The 25,613-nt window shown below is 42.1% G+C and overlaps 1 protein-coding gene and 1 long non-coding RNA gene across 6 annotated transcripts in view; one reads left to right on the top strand and one right to left on the bottom strand.

Moving 5' to 3' along the window:
• The window catches only part of DENND2C (DENN domain containing 2C), an 82,891-nt gene extending 60,332 nt beyond the window's left edge, over positions 1-22,559 (bottom strand). For 3 of the 4 annotated variants that reach the window (XM_069090297.1, XM_069090300.1, XM_069090299.1), the window contains exon 1: positions 22,420-22,559. The gene's annotated coding sequence lies outside the window, so the exon portion shown is untranslated. Of the gene's footprint in view, positions 1-18,911; positions 18,997-22,419 lie in introns of all 4 variants that reach the window. The other variant, XM_069090298.1, reaches the window with a different exon arrangement.
• A 108-nt stretch (positions 22,560-22,667) lies between these two features.
• On the top strand, positions 22,668-25,166 carry LOC138162828 (uncharacterized). 2 transcript variants are annotated; one of them, XR_011168725.1, is made up of 2 exons: positions 22,668-23,469; positions 23,607-25,166. It is a non-coding gene; the product is annotated as an uncharacterized lncRNA (long non-coding RNA). The 2 variants fall into 2 exon arrangements; XR_011168726.1 differs by having other exon boundaries at positions 22,668-23,526.
• Positions 25,167-25,613: the final 447 nt, after the last annotated feature.

The raw sequence follows: 25,613 nt of genomic DNA, 5'->3' as shown, positions 1-25,613 counted from the left end.
GTGTGTGTGTGTGTGTGTGTGTGTGTGTGTGTGTGTGTGTGTTGTGTCTGAGGCCGGAACCAAACTCGGGTCCTCCTGACTCTGGGGCCAGTGCTTTACTCACTGTGCCACCTAGCCTCCCCCTAAGGCCATCTTTTTATCACTCATTTTCTTGCCTATCAATTCTATTTTTATTCTTTCTTTACCAGTCCAAAGATCTTTCTCTTTGGTGCAGAAAAACATGAGAATCAAGTAGCTTTGCCTTCTCTCTTCCACCAATCCTATCCCCCTTTTTTTGTCCTCTTTTCCCTAATAAAACAAAAGTTTTGATACTGAAAGGAATATGAGTGAAGAGTCCCTGAGTTCAAATCCTGTTTCTGATTACTACTGTCTGTGAGGCAAGCCATTTAATCTCTATGTATCTAGGGTAAAGTCCCAAGAATCTCTCTAGATCTCTGATCCTATGAAATTCTCAAATACGGCTCTCATGTCCTCCCTTCTTTTCTAGACTAAACATCCCCAGTTCCTCCATCCAGTCCCCACATGACATGGACTCAAGTCTTCTTGCCATTCTGGTTGTTGTATCCTGGTACATCATCTTGGTTTGTAATAAAAACCAAAGGCGAGTTAACTCAATTCAGCCAGAGCTGTAGAAAACCAGTGCCAAGGCATAAAACAAAGAGAACAAAATAGAACAGAAAATGGCTCATTTCTAAGACTTTTTGGCTGTCTTCAAAGCAAATACATGCAGGATATCAGTCTCTTATCTATCCCTATCAGAGGAAACAGGCTTACAGGTAGCAAAAAATGGTTCCTAAAATAGCAGAGGAACTTTTATTTTCCCTAAGGGGAAAAAAAGTTCTTGTCTCAATTCACAATGCACAATAAACACTACTCAAGCAGTCAGTGAGCTGCAATGCATAATAATAAGTAATATCCTCTCAAAAATGAATTCTGTGTCAGTGATGGCAAATGTTAGACCTTTTCTTGCTGAAGGCTTCTGAAGGTTTTAAAAGCAGAATGATGGAAAAAATGCTAGCTGATTTCATAATATCAGATTTATAATCAGGATTCTAGCATGCCAAGTCAAGAATGCAAAATAAAGCTAGCCTTGTGCCTCGACTCTCACTGGTTTAACCCCACCCATCATCCACAAAACCATGTCTTTACATGACAGCGTCCAAATTATCTACAATTCCTCTTTGTCTCATACACATAGCTGTCTTATTCCATTCTGTTCTGGAGCCTTATTGACTATGGAATCATTTGGCCATGATTTCTCCCCAAGATGATACGAAACTAGAGAAAGATGTTTGGGGGAACCAGCTCTTGGTTAGATGTCTAAGTTCCTCTGTGTTTTCACTCTGCCCCATCTGTGAAATGGAAAGCATGATGCTTTGCATTTATCCCCAAAGGAATCATAAGGCTAAATGAATGAATGAATGACATACCAATGATTTGAAAATTTCAAAATATCTCAAAGAGGAACCTCAATGATCTCATTTTCATTTAAAAGTCATATGACTATATGAAGAGACAGGATCATGCTATGAAAAGGTAATGCCTAAATACAGGCTAACACACTACCATGCAAGTGGGCATGTCAAAAACATTTCTCTAAAAATATCTGTGCTCACTAAGGAAAAATACTGATGGCTTAGGGGTTTGCTAAAGAAGTAATCTAAAGACCTGAAGTCCTCATGGTAAAATAGCAAAGTGCAAGATCCTCCTGAAATTAAAAAAAAAAATTAAGGTAGGTACTCATAGGAAACAAGGAATATTTTCTGGAAGGTGTTTGAGTAGAAACAGGATAGCACATGCCTATTGGATAAATTAATATCTGTTTAGTCTCAGGTCAGTGGGTAAGTTAGTTAAATTCTTCTGTTGACTGAAAGAACATAAAAATTAAAACCCTGATCAAGAAGGGCCCCCACATTCCAAAGAGGATTTGTAGGCTTAACTATGGAGATAAATATGATTCCATCAATTAAGTTTGTTATCAATAATATTAATTAATAATTAATATAATAATACCAAAGGCAGAAGTATCAGATGAAGAAGAAGGAGAGTATACTTAATTGGGGGTTGGTCTTGGGGCAAATCAGGAAGATCTGGGTTTAAAATCCTTAGCAACATACTAGCTGTGTGACCAAGTAACAACCTCTCAGTGCCCCAACTAATACTTAATTTAAGAGATAAGAAGGTAAACACTATATTGGTAGAGAGGGGTTCCACAATGGGGAACCCTTCTCCCTCCAAAACAGCAGCTGACATTTTTATAGAACTTTGAGGTTTTCAAAGAATTTTTTCTTATCTTATTTGACCCTCACAACCAGCCTGTGAGGCTGGTTCTGAAGACATTCTCATTCCCAGTCAATTAACAATCATTTAGCAAGCCCCTACTGTGTTTAAAGCCCTGTGCTAAGCATCTGAGAATATAAAGAAAGGAAAGGACAGTTCCTATCCTCAAGGAGCTCATAATCAAAATCGCATTTTATAGTCAAGGGAACTGAAATTACTACTTCTTTGGGGGTTGGCAAGTAAATTTTTCCTTTGAATTTTTCGTCTTTAGTGAGAAAACTAGGAAGTAGATTTTTAATGTTAAAAAAAAAAGAGAAAGGTAGTGTGGTTCAATGCAGAGAGGGCAGGGACTTAGAGGCAGAAGGACAGCAACAGATCCTTGAAAAAAGTTTTTCGATCTCCTGAATCTTGGCTTGTTCATCTGTAAAATGGGGATAATAATGCTTTCATCATTTATCCCACAGATCTGGTCTGATGAAAGTGCTTTGCAAACTTTAAAGCTTAGAGGAGGGTGATCCATTATTTGTCTCACGGTGTTACTGTGAGGACCAAAATATACAATGCAAGTAAGAAGCTTGTTTGTCTCAAATTGCTGCTGGTAAACAATACAAATGCTCTTGAATGTTCCTTATAAAATATAACGTACAAGACTATTATGACCTAATAAAACAGTATTATATTATCAGATGCTTCTCCAAGGTGATTTCTAGTTTACAAATGCTGCTGTCCTGGCAAATGTGGGGTGTCCCAAAAGTCTTAGTGCAATTGCCTAATTTGCACTAAGACTTTTGGGACACACTGCATTTATTTTCCTTGAGAAATTATGAAATTAAGACACTAGGGGAGGAGAGTTGGACCACAGTACTTCCCATGGAGATGCCCTGTTCTAGTGGCATCTGACATGTGTTTTGGTTCCTTGCTAAAACACATGGAGTGGGGGGGGGGAGGACGGTGATGAGGCTGCATTAAAGATGATTGATGATTTATCCAGGAAGAACAGCCTGGGTGCTATAGGGTAGGCAGAGATGGCTTCCAGTCTCTTTGTCTTGGGGTGGCTTCTTTGTTGGAACACAGCCAATGGTGGCTTTCTGGGAGAGGAAGGGACCAATCTGAAGTCCCTGGTCATGCATGTCCTTTGTCCTTTATCGAGAGGCCAGAGCCCAGGTGTCAAAGGGAAGGGCAGCCTAGAGCTTCCATGGAAATCTCCAACTCACTCTCCCATTCCCCTATGACATTTGGAATTGCTATAAAAGTGAGATCAAATTAACTTCAGGCATCTCCAAGCATATATTCCATTGTCAGCAGAAAATCTCATTTCTGCCAAAAGTGAGATGAGGTTATTTGGAGATCACTATCACGATCTCCCTCACTTAAACTGTGAGCCCCTCAAGGGCAGGGCCTGTCTTTTTTTTTCTTATTTTCATCCCCATGCTTAGCACAGTGCTTGGCTCATCATGGGTGTTTAATACACGTTTCCTGACTGACTGAGTTGCTTCCAATGAAATCATATCAACCAATGAAAAAGTAAGAGCATCAGACAAAGCTTCCCTTCAGGCAAAGGGAGCCAAGATCGAGGTTTTCCTAGGAACAAGGCTATTACTGCTGACATTTCTTGTTGTTCATCCTTCTTCTAAGAGGACCAATGACATGAAGAAGGAGATGTCTTGACTTGAACATGCTCTGCTCACAGGAAAAATTGGCAACAGAAGAGAAGGAAGTGAATTGGGAAAACAATTAATTTCGATCTAAATACCATCAGGGCCAGGAGTCATCATAAGAAGGCTCTTCCACAAACACAAAGTCGAAATACCCTTACGGTAAGCACTAACCACACTGCACAAAAAAAAAAAAATCGACATAATTTTAACTTTGCCCTAAACTGCAAATGTCATTAAATAAAGAGTTCACTGACTTATCTCAAGAAACAACTGGCCAAATGTTCCCTAAAAAAACCCCCACAGATTTCTCAGCGATGGGAACAAAAAACACAACTGCTGTCTGAACTGTGCTTCCCACAAGGCTGTACTAGCCAGTTTTTAGTTTCCAAACAGCTAAGTGTTGATGGAATGGTACAGCCATTGGACCACAGCAAATGGCGATGTGTGTGGATGTGGGGTCACTCAGGTCAGAGAGTAGAAACATGAACCCTAGGGATTCCCCTGTTTCTCTGGAAGCTGTGAGAGGAAACACAACCAAAAGAAGCAATTCCCCAGAGAGCAATGGAAGGGCCTCCCGAGGCCAGGAATCCCTCATCTCCAGCTAAACAGATCAGACCCAGAGGTGGATCTATCCAGGTGAAGAAAGCCAGCCTACCTCCTAATATCTTTTCTGTAATATAGATTAAGATAGTGAATGGACAGTTGTCAGTTTTTATCCTACAGGTGTGCTGGAGCCAGGTCTTCAAGGTGGATATTTACAGCTTGGAAATCAGCAAAAGCTGTAAATCAGGGCTTGATTTGTTTTACTGATTGTCTCAATTTAAGAAAGTGATAGAGAAAATGTTAACATATATTCAACCTGAAAGTGTATCATGGGTACAATTCCCCACCCCCACCAAGAGAGGTGGGTTGTTAAACATTTACCACCAGCAGACCCCTGAGTTAATCCATAAAGGAAACACAGCAAACTCAATAGTCTGTCTCAGTAGAATCTGCCTTCTTAATCTGCTGTGCCTTGGTGCCCTCTCTCCTTAGCACATACTTTCTCTTCCCTTTTACTCACCCTCATATAGACACTCCAGACCACAAGGACGGATATAAACTGAGCAGATCCTAAAAGGTTACATATTATCAAAAGTATGTAAAAGAGCTAAAAACAAGTATCACACAGAAGGTGATGGAAAGGCACGTGGAAGCAGGCTGCAACACCCCACTCTGACAAGTTCCCGTAAATGATATCATCAGAGAACTGTATGATAGAAAGAGAGGAAGGGTCATCATGGAAAGAGGAAGGGATGATGAGTTCCAGTGGTACCCTCAATATCAGAAGGAAGAGAAGGCTCCTAGAACATCCATTGGATGGATGCCCTGTGCTGAACTTTCAGGAGGGGATGGGCAAAACTAACACAGGAGAATGGCTGGCATGGGATGGGTCCAAACTGCATCAATGGAGGGCATTCCTAAATCGATAAGTTCACAAATCCATTTGAATCTAGAGTATATAAAAGATATCTCGTGTAAGCTGAATAATCCTATCCTATGCTGAAGTAAACAAAAAATAAATTCAGGATTAACCTCATAAGCATCTAAATGATGGGTTACATGGTACACAGTAAGGAATATAGGGAAAAATAATATGAAAGATTTTAAGTGACTTCAAATTCAGAAGAGAGACACTTACACATATGGTCCATAAGCAAAATGTGACCCCATTTTATTTGTTTAATCAACAAACATCTATTAAGTACCTTCTACATGATTGGTAATACGCTAGGCATCGACACTCCGATGACCATGAGCCAGATCCAATCTATGTCAATGGTATGTGCAATGGAATGCTGGCTATGGTTTGCAACTTGGCCATAAAATACACTGGAATTCTTGGTTCATCCACTTTGAATAACGAGCAAAGATCTAGCCAATGTAAAAGTCAGAGCTAGAATACTACTTCGTGCTGGCAGTTCCCACGCTGGCACACATAATATATATGCTATATATGATACCGACAACTCTGATGCTGAACTCTGAGTGATGCTCTACTTGCCTATCACGGGCCATTGCAAGACCTGACCATGTTAGCATGGCATGGTGGAAAGAGTGACTCACCAGAAGGCGACTTGTCTGGCTTGGGATCCCTGCTCTGTGGCTAATTAACTCTGCAACCTCGGTCAAGGCATTAGACCTCTTGACTTCAGTTTCCTTACCAACAAAGTTAAAGTATTAGACTAGATAATGCTGGAGAAGTCTTTCATTTAGAAGCCCATTTATGACTCAGTAGTTACATACAGAAGGTCTATGGCTAAAAGATTGCCAACTAGCCACAGTTCTAGGACTAACTAAAGCTTTTTTGATGCATATTATATATGTAGATTTTTTTAAATTAGGGAATTCATTCAGTATGAAAGGAAAAGAATAACTAATAAGAAAAAGTGCAATAAATAAACCTTAATATATAATAGAAAAAAGTCCTATCTGAGCTATCTTGAGCTTATTAAGATTCCTTTGGCTAAATTCTCGATCCCATGACTATTCTCATTCTCTCTCCTTCCCCTTCTTCTCCATCCCTGTGTCTCTCTTTCCTTTCCCTGTCCCTTCTCTCTCCCTTCTTCTATCTGTCTCTTTCTTTCTCAGACATACCCACCCACACCCACCCACACACACAGAGTTCCAGATGACCAGTTCCTCTGGACTTAACCAGAAATAGTCCCTTGTCCCTGGAACAACCACCCCCACCCCTGCCCTAAAATACACTTTGGGTTTGGCCCAGCCAGCTAAACCCTTGAGCAGCTTATTCATGTATTATATGATCCCAGACCCAAACTCAGTCAGCCCTAGGCATGTTGGTCATTTTCAGACTCTCAGTACTCCACTCAAAAGTTCCTGGTCATCACTTAACATTATTTAACATCCGCCTCAGTTCTTTCAATTGTAAAATGCAGTAGTTGTGAGTATCAGATAAGATAATGTTTATAAATCGCTTAGCACAGTGCCAGGCATGTTGTTGTTGTTGCTGTTCAGCTGTACCAGTCTCTCTATCACCCCATATGGGGTTTTCTTGGAAGAGATACTGGAGTGGCTTGCCATTTCCTTCTCCAGCTCATTTTACAGATGAGGAAACTGAGGCAAACAGGGTGAAGTGACTTGCCCAGGGTCTCACAGCTAGTAAGTATCTGATGCTGGATTTGAACTCAGGTCTTCCTGACTCCAGGTGCAGCAATCTATCCACTGTCCCTTCTAGCTTCCCATCAGGAATACAGTAGGTGCTTAATAAATGTTTGTTTTCTTCATTCTTTAGGCTAAAGTCAGAATTTTAGGAGGAAGGCAATCCCTATGGATCTGACATAAAGTTTGCCTTCTAGACTTTCCAAGAAGTTAGTTTGGATACCCTGCTGAGATTGGAAACTAGCTTCCTCTGCAATGGAGAAACCTCCACCAGGATAAGAGCTGTCTCTCTAATAATCCCTGCTACTTCCCAAACCATGGTCCCTCAGTCCCTCAAGGACTCCCTCAGAATTCACTTTTTTTTTTTTGCTTTTTTTGGAGGGGCATTTGGGGTTAAGTGACTTGCCCAAGGTCATAGAGCTAGTAAGTGTTAAGTGTCTGAGGCCGGATTTGAACTCAGGTCCTCCTGACTTCAGGGCTGGTGCTCTATTTACCGCACCACCTAGCTGCCCCGAGGATACACTTTTTAATGTGGGGCAAGTATCCCCAGCAAGTCACCCACCCATCACTGGTGGAAAAGATGGCATCAGCCAGGATGAAAAGAAACAGAGCAGCACAGTCTCTCTTAGCAGATCTGCCTGGAAAAGAGGAGAGCAGCATGCCTTGAGTTTGTTGGTGAGAGCTAAGAACAGATTTCTTCTAATCCATTTTTATATTGTCCATTTTGTAGATATGCATGGAAATCCTTAATGCTGGGCTGGTTTCGCCCCATCACCCTGTTGGGTTGTGAGTCATTTACCACTGCTATTAGATAGATGATGTTTGCTACAGGAATGCAATCTAATTTTTATATAATAGAACCTTGTTAGAACATGTTTGCTATTATCTGGATGAAACCATATCCCTGGGCTGAAATATAGCTATTTTTTGCTGTTCAGTTGTTTCAGTCATATCTGATTCTTCATGACCCCATTTGGGGTTTTCTTGGCAGAGATACTTGAGTGGTTTGCCATTTCCTTCTCCAGTTCATTTTACAGATGAGGAAACTGAGGCAACAGGGTTAAGTGGCTTGCCCAGGGTCACACAGCTAGTAAGTGTCTGAGGCTGGATTTGAACTCAGGAAGATGAGTCTTCCTGACTCCAATATTCTATCTATTATACCACCCAGCAGCCCTGAAATTTAACTACATATTGGCTCAAAATACTATTACACTATAAGACTATGATTATCCTTATATCCAACAATGTGCTGATAAATGTTTAGCAACTGACTCTGAGGGGGGAGCAGGTATGTAAGCATGACATACTTTTAAGTTTAATTTGCATTATTTTCTCCATCACTTTCTTAAATCTAGACAATCAACTAAACAATAAGTCAAGCCCTGATTGGCAAGTGTTTGCCAGTTTTCAAGGAGTAAATTCTCACACTGAAAAGTTAACAATCAGTTCAGAGTCAGCTGGGCACATCCCTGCGTATCCCTATCTTAACACTATAAACATTAGTATTGGTGGAAAGAGAGCTGACCTGAGTCAGGCTGTCTACGTTGGAATTCTGCTTCTGACTTTAAATTAGCTGTGTGACCACAGGCAAGCAACAAATTCCCTGAGCTTTTTTTTTCCTTTTCTATAAAGCTGGAATATAATAATGCTTAACTACTTTCTTCTCTGGTAGTGAGGTGGCTTTTTGGATGGAGCTTTGGGCCTGGAGTCAGGAAGATTCACCTTCATGAGTTCAAATCCAGTCTCTGATACATATTGACTATGTGACTCTGGGCAAATCACTTAACCCTGCTTGCCTCAGTTTCCTCATCTGTAAAATGATCAGGAGAAGGAAATGGCAAACCACTCCAGTATCTCTGCCAAGAAAACCCCAACATGGAGTCACGAAGAGTCAGACATGACTGAAAACGACTGAACAAAAAACCTTCCTCACAGCACTGTTGGGAAGAAGGTGCTCTATAAAACCATAAACAGTAGGAAAGTGTGAGCTATTTTGTTATCTGAAGCAAAAGACCTTCTTGGAAGGTAAATCAATAAAAAGTAAAATCATATAATCTGTCTCCACCAAAGCCAGATAGAAATTATTTTTGGTTACTTGATACTATGTATTATTCAGACCATCACATACGAAGGTCATTAGCTATGATTACTACAATCAACCAAAGCAGAAAAAAAGTAACTTCTCTCCTAAGCCAATTTGATTTTTATATCTTTCTGATCACAAATATAAAGCAATTCTCTCCCCAGAGGTAACAGAATACAAAGGGGAGATCTATTAGGTACAAGACAACATAGGTTCTAAAGGAGCTAAATTTATTATGTTGTCTAGTGATCATGATTGGCTTCTATTTTCAGCCTCAGAAGGGGATCATTTACCCCCAAATATACCTTTGTAGTAAATATTTAAACGTTTAAAGGGTAAATATACTTCCTCTACCAACACCAATCATGGCTTCTTTTTTACTTTTTTTTAAAATGATTTTTTTATTGATGTTTCTTGTTTCATACACCATTATAGTTTCCCCCCAATATCTTCCCTTCCCATGAAAACCATTCCATATAACAAAAGGTATTCTTTAAAGACGGGCAAAAAGAAAAAGAAGAAAAAATCAACACAACTGATCATTACATTGGAAAATGTCTGAAAACATGCAATCATACTTTCTTGGTGAAATTGCAGGTAGCTTTTGAGAATTTCTGTTAAGTCAGAAAATGATCACTATGAGGCCCAGTTGGTTCTTGGACATGCAGTATATCACTGACCTCATTCTTGGTGACTTTCCAGCTTGGCAGCACCTGCAAGAGCTTATGCTTGAGAATCGAGGGTTAGCCCCAAGCCGTGACCAGACACTGGAGCAGGACTCTGATTGGGTGTCACAGTAAAACTTTTTAAATTCGTGTAGCCATCCTAATCAAATTTATCCCCAGCAGCTGCTGGCTGAGTAGTTTACACAATGCCCTCTTCTAAGATACTATGTGATTTCAAGGCATGACTTCAGGAGAGTCAAAATTAGAGGTATTGCACAGAATACAGAAAGGCTCACACAGTAGGTGTTAGAGGTTGCCGATCATTACCAGTGATGACCTAAATGAGAGAAATTGTGTAAAAGACACAATCAAGACATAATCGAGTACGGAAACTGACATCCTGTAGTGGGAACAAGGGCTAAACAGGGGGGCAGCCTCAGAGTTGCACAAAAGATGAAAAGAACTAGAGGAAAACTTGCAGTGTCCTAGGTCAAGCCCCTACGGAGGAGCCAGAATGAGAGAAGGCATGAAAAAGTTTTGACCTGCATCGAGAAAGGGAAGGTTTACTACAGTCTGCTAGCTCCAAAGTCAATAGTTAAATTTCCGTAATGAGATTTACGCCTCTGGAAATCAGGCCTTGATTGACTGTTTTGCTGATTGCCTAGACTTGGAACATGATGTAGAAAGTGCAAATGATGTAGTTTGGATTTTCAATTGTGCCCTACAGATTTTCAGAAAGCTGGTTGTTAAACATTTGCCAACGTACCCCTGCCGATGTTAGATATGCACTAGCAGGACGGAATAACGATAATTATAATGAGGACAAGACCTTTATATATTACATCAAGGTTATCACCTCACTTTGTCCTCGTAACAAGCGTCTGACGTAGATACTACAGCTGTTCCCCTTTTATAGAGGAGGAAACCGAGTCTCAATGGCCCCAAACCACATGGCTAATAAGGGACAGAATAATTGGAACCCAAGCCCCTCCTGCTTCTATGTCCACCACTCTTCCCCCTACAACACACAGACCCCCTACAACACACAGACCCACATTACCTACATATCATTTACACAAAGTACTTTTTCCCCTTCATTCTTAGAATCTCAAAGCAGTGGGAGGAAAAAAAGTTCAAAATTCAGTCTTAAAATCTGACCCAGGAAACCAAATAATTTCATTGTAAAAGGGAGTTGTCAGAATACCGTGTGTAAAAAGTTCTATTCTGAATTAACTTTAATTATAGCATGCCACCTCAATGGAGTTCAGACTCCTTAATTAGCATCTACATAATTAATTGAAATTTTATCTTATCCTGGATAGTGTCCCTAATTATTATTTCCTTTGGTGCTTCTCTCTGTAAAGCAAGAAATGACTGTCCCCAAACCAGTCCCCTTAGCCAGACAAACCTGCCGAGACACAGAGCTCTCACCATGCTGGTTCCCTCTGGGGCAAACTGTTTACTTGCCCAGACACACTGAAAGAACCAATTTGAGAGGCAGTGGACACAGACAGTAGACAGTACAAAGACAGGCCCTTCTTCCTAGGCTGTTCCTGGGGTCCCAGCTCTTCTGACCTTCTGGGTTGTATCTTATCTGATTCTAAAGCATCTTCAGGAGAGTGATTCCTCCAGTTTTCAAATCACGCTCCAAAAAGTATTCATTCCCTTACTTATCTTTGGGGCAGCTAGGTAGTGCAGTGGATACAGTACTGGAACTGAAGTCAGGAAAACCTGAGTTCAAATCCCACCTCAGACATTTACTATCTGTGTTACCCTGTGTTACTCAGGTTCCTCGTCTGTAAAAATGGGCTGGAGAAGAAAATGGCAGAACCCCCCACGTGGGGTCCACAAAGGGTTGGGCCTGACCTGTCTGAAAGGATGAAACAACAGTTCTTTTCTTTGTAACTATAAGAAACAATAGGGGAGAGCACTTTGTTTCCATAGCTATCTGAAGCACATGCCCCCAAATCCTCTCTGGTCCTCATGCTGTCAGTCCTGGGTCTTCTGGCTGGCTCTGCTGCGTCTGACCCTACTGTCCACTTTCTCCTCCTGGATACACTTTCCTAGCTGAGAGACACCACTCTCTTCTATGTCTCCTTTGGTCTTTCAGACCATTCTTTCTCAGTTTCCTTTGCTGGCTCATTATTTATGTAACAGGTTCTGAGTGTGGGTGAAAGGTCAGTCAAAATCTTCCTCTATACTTTATCTCTGGGTAATCTCATCAGCTCCCAAGAACTGAATTGTTATCTCTATGCAGATGTTCCCAGATCTATCTATCCAGCCCTCCTTTCTCCTCTGAGTTTCAGTCCCCTATCAAGGATTGACTAAGGGGCATCTCAAGTACCTGAGACATCTGCAACTCAACATGTCCCAAACCAAATCATCATCTCCCCCACCCTCCACTCCCAACCCCCTTCCTCCGATGTTCCAAAGTTCACTTTTTCAGTGGAAGGCACATCTATCCTGTCCGTCTCTCAGCTTTGTAACCTTGGCATTATCCTCCATGGCCTCACTTATCTAAACAGCTACCAAATCTTGCTGTTTCCACCTTCATAACACCTCTTAGCTGGGACCCCTTCTTTCCACCCACATGGTTACTATCTGAATTCAGGCCCTTATCACCCCTCTCCTAAATGATTACAAAAGCTTCCTTCGGGCCTCACGGCCCTCCTACTATAGTCCATCCTTCACACAGCTGGCCAAGCCATTCCCCTCCTCAATCAACCCCAGTGCTTACTAAGATAAAATATAAAAATTCCCCTGTTTAGTGTTCAAAGCCCAGCACGATCTGGTCCCAACCTTCCTTTCTAATCTCATTAGATGTTACTCCCCACTCCCACCATCTATGACCCAACAAACTGGCTCTTTCTCTTCTTCTCATATAAGACAACACTCCCCCCACTGCTCATCTCTGTATCTTTTCACATGCATGGAATATTTGTTCTTCAGCCATGTCTGTTATGTCTGACTCTTCGTGTCCCTATTTGGGTTTTTTTTTTGACAGAGATCCTGGAGTGGTTTTACTATACTTCCTTCTCTTGCTCATTTTATAAATGAGGAAACTGAGGCAAACAGGGTTAAAGTTACTTGCTCAGGGTCACACAGCTAAAAAGTGTCTGAGGCTAAATTCAAACTCAGAATATGGATCTTCCTGATTCCAAGCCCAGGGCTCTGCCCACTGTGCCATCTTGCTACCCTTATTTTTACCTTGTAGAGTCTCTCTCTTCCTATAAAATGCAGCTCAAGCACTGTCTTCTGCAGGAACCCTTTCCTAATCCCTCCAAAAACTACTGCCCTTTCTCCCAAACTATTTTATACATACATATATGTATGTGCATATGTGTACATATGTATGTGTAAATATGTATGTATACATATGTATGGATAAACACACAGCATTTTTTTATGTATTTGTATTTATTATCTCATTTGCGCTTCACAGCAACCCTGGCAGGCAGGTGCTATTATGATGCCCAATTTATGGTAGAGGAAACTGAGGCAAACAGAGGCAAAGTGACTTGTCCAGGGTCACACAGCCAGGAAATGCCTGAGGTTGGATTTGAACTCAGTTCTTCCTAACTCCAGGCCCAACACCCTATCCACCACATTACCCAGATACCTCTTGCTGTGTATTTATTAACTTTATGCTGCATATATTTTTAGATAGACTCTTCTCCCTTATCAGAAGATCAGCAACTTGCCCTTAGATATGATTTCATTCTTTGAATTTATATCCCCCCTGCCTGGCACAGTGCCCAACATTCAGTAGGTGCCTAATAATACTAGCTGACTGATCTCTAGCACATTGTAAGATATCGTGTCTGGGATATAGTAATTAACTCCAACAAGAAGGCTATCCACTCACAACCAGATCATGTAAGAGCAATAAATGCCCTTAGCACAGGACGTGGGTGGGGAGCCTGTGGCCTTCTAAATCCTTGAGTTTAGCCTTTGCACTGAATCCAAGTTTCTCTATTTCCAAAACAATGAATGGAACATGATGGGGGAAGCCATGGAAAGCAGGATGATGCTCCATCATCTGGTAAGTAAACACTGATCGGCTGATAAATATTACTCATTGTCCTCATTATTAGGACAGGGCTAGGGACCTGCTAGCAAGATGGCACAGTGGGCAGAGACCTGGGCTTGGGATCAGGAAGATCCATATTCTGAGTTCAAATCTAGCCCTAGACACTTCCTAGCCATGTGACCTTGAGCAAGTCACTTTAACTCTGTTTGCCTTAATTTATAAAATGAGCTGGAGAAGGAAATGGCAAACCAATCTAGCATCTCTGCCAAGGAAACCCAAATGCGTTCATGGAGAGTCGAGCGTGAATGAAAAATGGTTGAACAACACAATAATGGAGCCTGTGATTTTATTGTCACGGGGAACTCCCCTGTGAGGAAACTGCTTACCCCAATGAAGCCAGCACCTTCTTTGACACCTCTAGTTTTGGAATGGCCGATGGCACTCAGAGGTTAAGGGAACTGCCCAAGGTCTTCACAGGATGCCAGATATTCTACTTACAGCAGCAGCAGCAGCAAGAGGTCCTTACCTCCTGTGATTTCATTGGCCTAGGAAACCCCCAGTGAAGAACTCCACCCCGCTCACCCCATGTACACTGTAGGAAAAGGATTCAAAAGTGAACTGTCTTACAATGAGCTAAGAATAAAAATTATAGCATATATGTGTATGTATATTCACACACACACGTTGATTCAAGGTTTACAAAGTACTTCACTTCCATGATCACATGTGAACCTCAGAACAATCCTGTGAAGGAGATATTCCAGGCATTAATATCCCCTGAGTGACCCCAGTACTTGAGGACTGGAACTGTTTCTTGCCTATCCTTGCATCCCCAGCACTTAGGGCAGGGCCTGGCATGCAGTAGGAGCTTTATAAATGCTTACTGACTGGGGACTTCTCAGCACTCTAGGCAAGTTAATGAAAGACCAAGAGGTGAGGGGCAGAGGTGCAGGCAAGGCGCTGACCTGGGTTGATACAAGGGAGTTTCCTCACCAGGAAGCTGCCTATCCTCATAAAATTACTGGTCCATTGCCTACTATGGATGAGGAAACCAAGACTTAGAGGGGCTTAGCAGCTTACTCGTGGTTGCACTACTAGTTAGGGCTGAATGTAGGATTTGAACCTAAGTCTTCCAGACTCCGTGTCCATCTATTTTTTTTATCTACTATATCACACTTTCTGTCTGATAAAATACAAACAGGAAACCACACCTACTTTTAATTTAAAAAAAAAATTTCAGTTCAATTTTGCTAAGAACAATTTCTTGCTGAGGAATTCAATTCCGCCTAGTGCCATCCTCTCTTGAGGGCAAGCAGATTGCTCTCACTGTCATCCCATTCTCTACCTAATCTCCAATCTCTCCGTATCTACTGCCTACAGCTTCTTAAAAAAAGAGAAACAAAAAATAAAAAACTCCCCATTTCATCCTATCACCCCTACTGGCTAATGTCCTATATTTCTCTTCCCCTTCTCAGCAGAACTCCTTGAGAAATCCATCCACATAAAGTGCCTCCACTTCTCCCACTCACTTCTAAACTCTCTGCTATCTGGCTCCCAGCCTAGCCTCATCACTCAACTGAAATTGCTTTCTCTCAAGCTAACAATAAGCTCTTCATTGCCAAATGCAATGGCCTTTTTCCCAGTTCTCATGCTTCCAGACCCTTCTAGAGCATCTGACCTTGATATTCTCCTTCAGAATACTCTCTCCTCTCTCGGTTTTCAGGACATTGCACCCTCCTTGTTCTTCTCCTATCTCTCTGACTGTCCCTTCTCGGACCCTATCCTGGTTCTTCATCTATGTTACATCCATTGACTTTGGATATCTGCCAAGACTCTGGCCTGAGGCTCCTTCCCTTTACCCTCTGAACTAGGGGCGCTTCTGCAGGCATATATTTAAAAAATGAGAATTGCCATAATTGACAAAAATGCCACATTTCTAGACCCAACACATTGTATATCGGGAGCACCCATTTGAGAAAAAGAAATCTTGCCCCAAAATTACACGTATGAATGTATGTATTCTTATCTCCATATATGTCATCTCTCCACATGGCATAAGTATAAACATATATTATTTTATGTAGTTTACACTTTACATTTTGCACGTATTTTAGAAATAGGCACTACCTCAATTGAAAAGGAAGAAAAGGCTTAATTGCGTTTTAGAAACTGCATAGCACTTTTAGCAATCTCAAACTGCTCTTCGAAAAACAACCAAAAACCAAACACAAACAAAAAAAACCCTCAAATAAAAGACCTATTTTGATCAGCCCAGTTTTCCCAGTGACGCTGTATGGCTACAAATCATGGAACACCATAATCTCCAAAGAATCAAAATTTCAGGTGAAGTGGATGCAGGCACATGATCAATGTCTATCTCTGGAAATGATGGAAAAGAGAACATCCAAGAAATACACAATCTGAAAAAGAGGTGTCAGTCAAAACAAGAGGAAAGGATGCCAGATGGATAACCCAGACACCAAAATGGTACCCAGGAATTAAAAAAAAACTAAAGAATTTGGGTATGGAAAGTCAGGCATGTTTGTGTTTTTATTGTTGTAAGTCAAATATATTAGTGAGTTGCAGGAAATGGGTTAAGATCAGCATCATTGGAGGAAACAGTTAACTTGACAAGGTCACAGATCCACCTGACTATTAGATTACCCGTCTAGAAAACATCTCCTCTACCCGTCCTTTGTGCCCACAGCAAAGTATGAATAATCAGAAGTACTGTTAGAAAAGACCAATGTGTTTTTTCTTTATGCTAGGTGATATTTTTGGCCCTTTTTTCCTAGGATATAAGGATCAAGTCAGTTTTCAAAAATTAAAAACAGGCCTTGGACACTGGAAAATGAAAGATTTGGGAGCAGGAGGGCCCACAGCACAAGCTGCCAAGAACAAAACTCCTGCACATTTGCCTGCAAAAGCCAAACAATGACTGTTCTACTGAAAATTCATCTTCACGAGACAGCTGCGGTCGGCTCCACCAAAGCAGATACTTGACTTTCAGCCCTGTTCAAGCTGAGTCATTCGATGACTGACATGCGTTGCTTTATTCCAAGGAATGGCTTGACTCAACCTCCTCAATGATTAATGTGACTTTTATGACCCAGAAAAAGAAGGAATAATACAACTTTAGAAATAGAGATGCTCTAAGTAAGGCATTTTACAGTCTGTAATACGGCCCTGACCAATACTGTTTTACAGTGGTATCATTAACACATAATAACCCTGAATAAGTTGTACGCTCCAATGGTAACTTTCCTCCACTAATCATCCATGTAGTAGAATATTATTTCTTTTGAAAGCTCCCAGTATCCTCACGAGGGGCTCCCCTTCACCTATGAGTCCAGCCCCTATCCAAGCCCTAATGCCTGGCATATAGATAGCACTCTAAAGGTTCTTGGTGATCAACTCACCTAAGATATCTAAGACTGGATGCCTTGGACCGAAGAGCTGACAGGATGAAAGTTAAAATCGGGATGATGTTAGCAGCAGGAATCTTAAAATTAAAATTTGTGAGTCCTGAACCCTTCCTCTTCAGATTTCTCATGCCTCTTATCAGATACTTAAATATTAAAGATCATTCTTTCTCTAAAAACACAGTGCACCTTTATGCACTAAATCACATTCTCACTTGTAAATGTGTAAAGTCATTTTTGCACACAGCTTATCCCTCCTACTAAACTGTACATGCAATCATTTTTTTCATCTTTGTATGAAAAAAACAAGTTGTAGGCCCAGCACACAGGAGGTGTTTAATAAATGTTTATGGCACTGAATTGGTAAACACAGAGAAAAAGGGACAGAAAGGCAAGATGAAGAGGCTTTGGTAGCATATAAATTTCCTCAGTAAACTACTACTAAGGATTAATTTATGATGACATTAGAGCTTGGGCCAGAGGAGAGGGATTGGACAGCTGGGGCGAAAGTCTCCAAGAGTCACTGAGGCATGAAGTCAATGAGCCTGAATAGGATGATTTTAAACAGTAGAGCAGGAGCACTTGAAGTTGGCCCACATTATTAAGCAACATGTCAGATCTCTAAAGTTTTAAATTTCTTTCAGAAGCACTAGACTTGTGAGAAATAAGAAGGTAGACTGGAGGGGTGATGGAGGAGTTTGGGAAGTGGCATGATAATAAACCCAGTAAATAAATCAATGGAGCCAACAAAGGAGTCTAGAGTGTTGGTGAGGGCAGCCCTGAACAAATACCCATGGGGACTATAGGTTCTAGGCATGAGAAATAGTCTGGTGTTGATGAAAGGGGGCCACCTACAGTGAAGCAGAAAAGGTTAGAATCGGACTACTAGAGGATTTTAGAATGGCAACGAACCATAGAACTCCCCTTGTCCAGCTTCCCTTGAATAGAAGGACTGGGGGATAACTCTATGGGTCTAAAGGAACTGGGGACGACAGGTAAGGAGGCTGTGGCTGGGGTGGGTGAGTGTGCAGCCTCACAGAAGGCAAGGGGGAAATGGGTGTGACAAAAAGGAATAAAAGACGATCAGAATGGGATGCATTGGGTCTGCTGGATGATTTTATGGGAGGAGGTGGGGAACTTGGACACCGCCTCTTCCATTTCCGTGCCTTTTCACAGGCTGTCTTCCTTGTCTGGGGTGCATTCCTCTTAGAATCTATGTTTTTGCATCCCTAACATCTAACAGTGCCCAGCATACAGTAGGCATCTACTAAATGCGTGTCACTAGACTGGCAGGTCAGATAGGAACAGACATAAACTCAGACTGTATATAAACTAAACCCATTCTGGATCCCAGAAACATCCAACCAAAGGAATCCTGGCTATCTCTGGCCTGCATATCTCTGTGGAAGAGAAAGGAGCCTTGATGTTGATGAGGATCCAAAATGAAGCCTGCCTCTCTCAGATCATAAACCCATGCCTTTGATTTTAAGCTGTCTCATCAGCGGTATTCAAGTGATTTCCTGTTAAACGAATATTTGATAACTATTCTTTGCCTTTGCAAGGAAGGGAATGGAGTCAAAGTCTACAAACGTTTGTTTATTAAGCACTTACTACAGGCCAGGCACCAGAGCTACAGATGAAGGCAAAAGACAGTGCTGCCCCCAGGGAGCTCACAGTCTAATGGAGGACAAGTCACCTACGGACAAACAAGATACACACATGATAGAGTGGAGGCAGTCTCAGAGAGAAGACATTACCCTAAAAGGGAATAAGGAAAGCCTTTTTGCAGAAGGTGGGATTTTGGCTGGGACGTGAAGGAAACCAGAAGGTAGAGGTCAGGAGGGAGAGAATTCCAGGCATGGGAGAAAACCAGTGAAAATGGAAGGCATTGGGAGATGCAGGGGCTTGTGCAAGGTACAGCAAGGAGGCCAATGTCACTGGATCATAGAGTGTGTGGAGGAGGGTAAAGCATAACAAGACTGGAAAGCTGGGGGGGCTAGGCTACGAGGAGCCAAACAGAACGTTTTATAGTTGATCTTGGAGGTCACAGGGATTCCTGATTGGGGGTGAAGTGATCAGAAGATCAGTTTGAAACAGTGAATATCCTATGGTGGTTGAATCAACTCTTCAATACTGACATGCTCAGATGATGTCATCCATGTGAATAGTCCCTCCCATGATGCTTGCCCATCCCGTATAACTTTTGTCCCCTGAGTTTGACACAGAGCATCCACCCAGTGCATTGAGGCCTTCCTACTTTCTCCTGACATTGTGAAGGTGCCTGTGAACTCTGCCCTATGACCAGCCCATCTCCTCTTCCGATTATACTTTCCTTCTAGTTCAATTTTAGTATATTGTTTCATTCCCTACCACCACCACCCCCATCTTAGAAACAAAAGAAAACCAGTCACTCAACAGAGAAAATATCCTTATACCTACAAAGTATAATTAAGTTGTAGTTTGAACAAGTCCTAACCTACAGCCTGGTAATACCAGTTTCTTTCAAAGACAAGTACTTTACCACCCTCCCCACTAGTGGAATAAAGGCAATGAGGGAAACCAGAGGAGTACCAAACTCCTTTTGGTAAGGTAAACAAACTACAAACCACAGCAGAATTGACTGAAAGGGATAGGGGTTTACAGCTAGCATGATTTCCAAAGATCTGTGATTTCAGAGGTGTGGTTACTCTCTGCACTGACACGGATGACAAACCCTCCACCCTTCACAGAATCATCTTTGACATCAGCCTTCACACACTTAACGAGGCTTGTCTTCAAAGGAAGAGACAGTCTCCTGCACTCAGCCAGGATGGCTTCTGAAAACCCCAGCTGCCTCCACTTCCTGATGAGGCACAAGAGTAGGTCTTTAGTGGAGTGTTATTAATTGGATTAGCTGCTAATTAATATCATTACATTTTCATCTTCCATTAAATCTTCCCAAAATGTGTGTTGTTTTTTTTTAATCCACTAAAGCATTTAAAGCTTAACTAAAACTATCATTTGCCAAGAATTTTACCACTGTTCTCTCACAAAGATTCCTACGTATAACATATTTTTTCCCCTTAGGTTCTGCCACACACAAAATTATCCAGGAATCATTTCAAAAGAAAAATTAATATTTCTTCCTTTGTTTCTATATTTAAGCATTCCTACCATGACATCACAAAAATTAATATTTCTTCCTTTGTTTCTTCTGTTTTGAAAAAAATTCTATTGTGTCCACCACACAAAATAATGAAAGGTCATGAGACACTATTATTGTGTTTCCTGGTTTCTGCCTGTGAAATTACTTCAGAACACATCCCCAAACATCCCTGATAAAAGTCCACTAAAAACTTCCATTCTCTTGAGTTTTCTTTTTAGCAGCCTAGATCACAAATGCTGAGACAGTCCAAAACATGTTCGCATACTTGGGTTGTTTTTTTTTTTTTTTGTAGAATTCTATTCTATAAGCAGCCCCTCTGAGTGTACAAATGTCTCTCCAGACTTGGTGTGAGGATTCTTGCTTATCTCTTTCACTCATCTCCTATTCATCCATGACAACGTGACCTTATGGACAGGCAGCCAATCTTGGTGTCAGGGATACCTGGGCCCAGTCTCTGCCTCTGACACCTTCTAGCTGTGTAACCACGCGTAAATCACCTAGACTTTCTGAATGTTTGTAGTATCTGCCTTTTGGGGTTCTCCCTGAGGCTTAAATGGGATAACTTGGAAAGACTTCCAAAGCACTTTCTAAATGTCGTGGCATGTACCATGACAACTGGCTACAGAAAGCAAGGAATGGGATGCCAATAGGCATTTGCTTATCGAGGATGTCATAAACCTATTACAGTGGATCGTGTCTCAAATAAAGGTGTGAGTGGTGTATGTATACTGTATATGGTATATATAGCCTATATAAGCGATGTATATGCAGTATATAGGTATGCATGTATATATAGGCAGTGTATATGTCACACATACATAGCTACATATAGTAGCCCATATTCATAATGAATTTCCGGGAAAAGCAGAAAATGGAGAATATACCTTTCAAATGAAATTGGTAAATCATGGCTTGACAGCAGTGGTATCGAATCCCTGTGTGCCTGTTCTCATTGACTTAGAAAACCACAAATTAACACTATCTCTGTTCTATTGTATTTCTATTTATCTTGTTAACTATTTCCCAATTACATTTTAATCTGTTTCTGAGCACGCGATGGGTGTAAGCTTGACCAACAAATGGAAAAGATGTGGTTTAGAACTGAAAAGAGTGGCTTGTGCCTTTATCGACACTTTCAATTTTTATTGAAACAGTGCTTGCCCCATGGCAGGATTTAAAGGGGGGGGGGGGGAGAGAAAGCCCACTATTGCTAGTTTCTCTTAAGAACCCCAGACCAAAAGCCTCAAAATGACATCTGGATTACCAGGTCAAGAGTAAGACATTACCAGGTTAAGCTGGGGAATAAGGCAGCATTTCGGGGCAAGGAAAGCCTCCCTCCCTCCTTTTTTCCTCCTCCGCAACCTTCCCCCTCCTCTTCGGAGGGACGAAGCGGTTTCAGTCCCCTGCTCCCAGACCTGGTGCCGTCATCTCCCTCACCGAATAGCTCTTTGACAAAGGAGGTCTGGTCACTCAGGCCATTTGCTGAACCTCACTGTGAGAAACTAAGGAACGTTACAGGGTTTCATCCACCCTTTGGAAGGATCAGGGAACAAAAAAAGCCAAACGGAGAATCCGCCAGCAACTAATGAGCTGTTTTCTCGGTCTGGTTTTCCACTCGGCTCACGGGTAAGGGTAGCAGCACAGATCGGGGTGAAGGGAAAGAGAGACAGCGAGCAGGGAGACACTCAACAGCGCTAAGGGCACTCGCATGCAACCGAACACCCTTGTCGGACAGCCTGGAGAGCGAGCTCTGAAGCGTCTGGGCTGAGAGGAAGGGCGCGCACCGGACCCGACCCGAGTGGCGCGCCCGGGCTGCGACGCTGCTTTTCCGGAGCTCCTTGGCAGGGGCAGGGCAGGCATGGGCTCGGGGAGCCCACATCTGTCCAGCTGCCACGCACAGCCCAGAGTCCCAGACAGATCCCCGAACCGCTAGAGCTCCAATCCCTTCTACTGCGGTCCCCGGTTCCATCCTACCTGTTCTCGGCTGAGGGTCTTCGAGGCTCCGCTCGGGTCACTGGCTGCTGCAGGTCCCGGCTCCCAGGCAGTGGCCAAACACAGCGGCCCCTCCAGCGCCCGCCCTACCCCCCGCCCCCGCCTGTTCTTCGGGCCGGCCGGGCTCCAGGTCCCGCCCTGTCCCGCCCCAGCTGCCCCCGCCCCTCGGCTCTGCCCCCGCCTCTCCTGGACCCAAAGTCCGGAAAGGACCTGGCGGGCGGGCTGGAGACTTTGGTCTGGGTGCGCACAGGGTGCTCCAACCGCTTCCCTGCTCTTGCGCCCCGGGCCCCGCAGCGGCGGGGCTTCCTCGCCCTAGTGCCTCATCCTAGCCAAGATACCCCAACAACCGGACATTGAGTGGTCCAAAGCACGCAGTACTGACCCTTTGCCCAATAGCACTTTAAAGTTTGCAAAGCGTTTTACCAGCCTACGCTCAAGTGTTAATATTATTAATAATAATACCTAACATTTATATAGCACTTACTCCATGCCAGGCACTGTGCTAAGCGCAGGCAATTATTATCTCATTTGATCTTCACAACATTCTTAATAGCTACTTCACAAAGTTAAAGAAAGTGCTTTATAAAACTAGAAACAAAGGCGGGGTTATAAAAAGTTTGTTGCTTTGAATTATAATTTTCCTCTTTTGCACTTCTAGGAGTAAGCATGAAGTTTTCTGCCAACCTGAAAAATCGAGGAGATATAAAGTAACACCTTAGGCTTGGGATCCCTGAGAGAGGAAGGCGGGACGGAGCCTTTGATCCTCCCAGCCCCCTCCCAGTAGGGTGACACAAATCCATAATGACTCTGCCTGCAGTTAGGTGAGAGTCACACTTAGGTATGCTGCGTGGCTCCGTGCCCAGAGCAAGCGACAGCCCAGTTTCACTATAGGATTAGGGCCAAGGATGAGTTTAGCGTGCTTCCCAAGAAATCTCTGCTCTCCGGAGGCTCCCAGAGATGCGGGGCTGGCCCCAACCCCTCTTCTAGCTCACCCACATCTGTTCACACAGAGGCACCAAAACGGAGAGAAAGGCCAGGAGAAAAGGTGTTTGGTTTACAATGAACAGATGGCTGTTACCAAATAGCCGGGTAAAGCAGGACCAGCAGGGGGTAGGAGCTGTGGAGACCAGGAGTGATATTTTAAAATAAATTTGGTCCATTTTTTACAGCCCAACAACAGCAAAAGCAGCAACAGCAACAAAAGTTTAATGAAAATCATTTGTTCTTCCTTCGAGAAACGCTGCGTGAGCCACAGCCACAAGAATCCTTTAAGAAGTGAAAGCTGATCTTCAGCGAATTGAAACAAACAAAAGCTTGGATCAGATGCTGTTGGAGTTTCTTCTAGAAAACTAGCTAAAGGAAAAGTTCTGCACCAAAGCGGTTTACTTCGGAATCTACTCATATGAACTTTGCATTTAGAAAATTTATTTGGCAAAGAGGAGAACGAATGTCAGATATCTATGGAAGATTAATCTCCCTGGACCTTGGTTTCTTCCTCTGCAAAAATGAGATGAGCACTAAAGTTCCCTCCAGCTCCAAATTCCATGACCCTAAGAAACCGAATTTTAAGATCGGGTCTCTGGGAGGCAAAGGTGTTCACGTGTGTCCTCTACTGCCCCCTCTTGGGTAAACGGAACATTTCATTTATGACAAGTATTGATTCTTATTTCAAGAGAAGCTTTGATAGAAATAAGTCTCCAGGATAAAGGAAATCACCTTTTCTAAGGCAGAATGGCAGAGTTGGCCCTACAGGTTACCAAGATGTTAGAAACTAAATGGAGGATACTATCAGCAGGGCCTTTTAAAAACAAGGTGAAAGGTCACACTTATGCTTGAGGGTTTCTGCAAAGTCTGGAGAAAGAGCCAAGAATTTATTCTTCCTTGTTTTCTATTAGAAATACCTGTATGTCCTGAGATGGAGTTCTCATTTTGGAGTTATTGAATGCATAACATCAGATACAAGAAAGCTGTATCTTACATTATAGAAATGGTCAGGGGATTTCTACAGCAAAATATAATAAATTAAAAGTCAGGAAAATAGCAGAATCGGACAAATGGATGTGATAAACACATGGTAAAAATTTACCACCCAAAACATGTCAAAATTGATTTTTAAAAATTTAAGGTACATGTAGCTAAAACAATCAAAATTGAATTCAGGGACTTTCTAATGGCCAAATTTGACTCCAAAAAAAGGGATCTATCCCTTTCTTTGAAGGGGTGGGGTGGGGGGAGATCATGAGTGTAGATAGAATTTCATGTAATGCCAGACTTTTTCAATGTGTGTGTTAGTTTCGATATTTTAGTCCCCCTCCCCCCGCCCCCATTATACAGAGAACTCCTTGAGGACATGTAGCAGCAAGCACCCTCTTTGGGGTTTTCTTGGCAAAGATACTGGAATGATTTGCCGTTTCCTTCTCCGGCTCATTTTACTGATGAGGAAACTGAGTCAATCAGGGTTAAGTGACTTCCCAGGGTCACACAAGCTGCTATGGTCTGAAGTCAGATTTGAACTCAGGAAGATGAGTCTTCCTGACTCCAGGCCCAGCCTTCTATCCGTTGTGCCACCTACCTAGATGCTCAAATGAAAATATAGATGGAAAAATGAAAATTATATATGGAAAGTAGAAAATTTAAATTATAAAAAGGTGTTGCTGGAACTCCACTCTGTAAGTCAAAGGAGAAGCTTATTCATAAGGAAATAAATATAGACATCATCTGGTAAAAAATGCATGATCCCTTAATAGTGGAAAAAAGGCAAGTTGAAACAACTTCAAGGTACTGCTTTATACATGTTAAACTAAGAAAAGTAAATGAAAATGGCTATGGGGAAACAGATTCATTTATACTTGACACTGAAAATTGGTTTATTCTCTAGTAATTTGCTAATATGAAATTAATTTTTCAAAATCTGTTTACATGCCCCTTTGACATAAGAATTCCACTTTTGAGGAAAGTTTATGGGACTGCCAATATGGGAATTCCCTCTGCCAAGGTAGATTTTAGACCAGTATGCCTTGGGAACTAAGTTCTAGCATTTTGTGAGGCATAATGAGGGAAAGTGATTTACCAAGAATCACATAGAAATTTAAATGTCAGAAGAAGGTTTTGAATGCAGATTTTCCTGACTCCAGGTCTACTACCCACTCTCATGTGCCCGCCTTTGATGGGCACAA

The sequence above is a fragment of the Petaurus breviceps genome, unplaced genomic scaffold, assembly GCF_028583685.1.
Source record: "Petaurus breviceps papuanus isolate PSGF00001 unplaced genomic scaffold, PetGlider_PUasm1.0 186, whole genome shotgun sequence".
Lineage (NCBI taxonomy): Eukaryota > Metazoa > Chordata > Mammalia > Diprotodontia > Petauridae > Petaurus > Petaurus breviceps.
This window is presented reverse-complemented; position numbering and strand designations above follow the sequence as displayed.